General features: G+C 34.4%; 1 pseudogene; it reads right to left on the reverse strand.

Moving 5' to 3' along the window:
- Positions 1–2,382: 2,382 nt before the first annotated feature.
- LOC102972096 lies at positions 2,383–2,769 on the reverse strand (annotated as a pseudogene).
- Positions 2,770–2,970: the final 201 nt, after the last annotated feature.

Below are 2,970 nucleotides of genomic sequence, written 5' to 3' on the forward strand. Positions count from 1 at the left end.
AATGCAGTAATTGACCTATTTTGACCACATGCCAGTTCTCTAGTTAGGAGGAGGTGAGAAACCTAATAGTCCCATTTTATTTTATCTATAAACAAAGCAATAAAGTCCCCAAAGGACATTGGGTACTAAAAGAGAAAAGAATAAGTTTTGGTCTGTTTTATTGAATAACTCCATTAATGACGTGTTTCATATGCAGCTAGAATTTCAGTTTCAAAGAACTAAGAAGTAAGAATTAACAGAAAGGATGGGGATCTTTAGCTAGGTTCCAAAAACACTGAGCAAAGTCAGAGTTCACTCATTTTAGTGATCTCTCTTAAGAGTTTAAAGAAACCACAGTATTTACACAGCAAGATTGCAACTTTGTGTTTCTATCATATTGATAGAATATAACTGATATTTTGTAATGTTAATTAGATAATGAATAAAGTAACAATTGGTCCACAATATTCAAAAGACTTTATTCTATATTGAAAAATATGGTCATGTATTTCATTTGTCATTGGGTAAAGAAAATCCATACTGCTTTTGTGTAAATTTAACTTCTCAAAAAACATAGTCACAAACAAGCAACTATGGCATTTGTATTATTGGAAGTATAAACTTTCATTTAAAACACATACTTCTTGAGAAAAAGTTAGGGTTTTTTTAAAATATCACCCAGAAATTACTTCTTTAGTTTTTTAAGTTGAATTGTAATTAACATATGGTGTTATATTAGTTTCAGGTGTATGATATGATTCAACAATTCTATGCATTTCTTGGTGCTCATCACAATGAGTGTACACTTAATCCACTTTATCTGTTTCATCCATCCCTCCACCCATCTCCTCTCTGTCATCAGTTTGTTCCCTGTATTTGTGTATTTTTTTGTTCCCCTTTTTTGTATTTATTTGTTTTGTGTCTTACATTCCACATATGAATGAAATCATATGGTATTTGTCTTTTTTTGACTGACTGATTTAATTTAGCATCATACCCTCCAGGTCCATCCATGTTGTTGCAAATGGCAATATTTCATTACTTTTTAAAAAAATTTTTTTTAACATTTATTTATTTTTGAGACAGAGAGAGAGAGAGCATGAACAGGGGAGGGTCAGAGAGAGAGAGGGAGACACAGAATCTGAAGCAGGCTCCAGGCTCTGAGCTGTCAGCCCAGAGCCCGACGCGGGGCTGAACCCACAGACCACGAGATCATGACCTGAGCCAAAGTCGGACGCTCAACTGACCGAGCCACCCAGGCACTCCAAGATTTCATTACTTTTAATGGCTGAGTAATATTTCATTATATATATAGTAATATAACATATTTCATTATATATAATGTATAATAATATATAAGATACGTATCTATATAAACTTCTTAATACATTCATCTATCAATGGACACCTAGGTTGCTTTCATAGCCTAGCTATTATAAATAGTGCTGCAATTAACACTACATACACACATCTTTTCAAATTACTAATTTCATTTTTTTGTGGGTAAATATCTAGCAGTGGAATTACTGGATCGTATGGTAGTTCTATTTTCAATTTTTTGAGGAACCTCCATACTGTTTCCACACTGGCTGAACCACTTTGCATTCCAGCCAACAGTACACGAGGGTTCTTTTTTCTCCATTCCTCGCCAAGACTCATTCCTTGTCTTTTTGATTTTAGCCATTCTAACAGGTGTGGGGTGATATCTCGTTGTGGTTTTGATGTCTATTTCCCTGATGATTAGTGATGTTGAACATCTTTTCATGTGTCTGTCATCTTTAGTCTTCTTTGGCAAGATCTTTAGTCAGGTCCTCTGCCCATTTTTTATTGGATTATATGTTTTTGTTTGTTTTTTGTTTTTTGCTTTTTTTTTTTTGGTATTGGTCTATGTAAGTTCTTTACATATTTTGCATATTAACCTATTATCAGATAGGTTATTTGAAAATATCTTCTCCCATTCAGTAGGTTGCCTTTTTGATTTGTTTATAGTTTTCTTCACAGTGCAAGGAAGAGCTTACTTTAAAACACATGTTATTCCAAGTTACCACAATGATAAACTAAGCTAATGTCTATCATGATATGCTATAGAATACATCCCTTCTCTCACGTTAATTATTATTACTATTAATTATTATTATTTGCTGATTTCAACTCAATCAGGTGAGATGACTAATTACCTCTGAAGTAAATTACTATATTGATCTTTCTCCTTACTCTAAGTAAATAGACTACATTTCCACAGGTTTAAGTAGGAAGTGTTTATAAAGAAATATTAATAAGCTCGCAGCAACAACTCTAAGACCACACCGTAGAACTTGGTGGTTAACTAATACTGCTGATCCTAATGCTTCAGTGTCATTTTGAAAGGGCTATCATAATTATTTATTATTTTATTTTTAGCTTTTAAATCATTTTATTACTCAAAATAAGCTTCATTTTATTACTTAGTTTTCTAACTGTGTTCTGTGCCTTTAACAGTTTCAGGATTTTCTGCTTCTCAATACAGAAAGCACACTTGATCCAGTCAGGGACACATGTAGCACATATGGAACCACCATAGGCCCTCTGACATGTTTTTTTCATTTTAGACAGCCTCATAAGAACTTTAGTTCTTATAGCATGGACCCTTTGAAGTCAGCCTGAAAACATGTCACATGCAGATTTTGGTACTTTCGCAAACCTCTGGGTATAAAAGCAAACAATTCTATTAGCAGGGGTTTGCAATAGCCTAGTTTTGCTAGAGGCTGTATTGTAGGATAGCTTATGACAGTATGTGAAACACTGGACCATTCAGAATGCCTCTAGACATATCCCTGGAAAAGCAAAGGCCACCATTATTACCATAAACTCACTGCCTTCGCTCCTGTGTGCTTTGACAGTTTTGGTGTCCTGTTATTCCTGGCTTGTTTCCTGATGTGACTTCCTTATGAATCAGTCTCATGCAGCTGCATCAAACTGGCAGAGCCTGTCACATGTCCACAAGCTAGCGGA

This window comes from Panthera tigris, chromosome B1, assembly GCF_018350195.1.
Source record: "Panthera tigris isolate Pti1 chromosome B1, P.tigris_Pti1_mat1.1, whole genome shotgun sequence".
Lineage (NCBI taxonomy): Eukaryota > Metazoa > Chordata > Mammalia > Carnivora > Felidae > Panthera > Panthera tigris.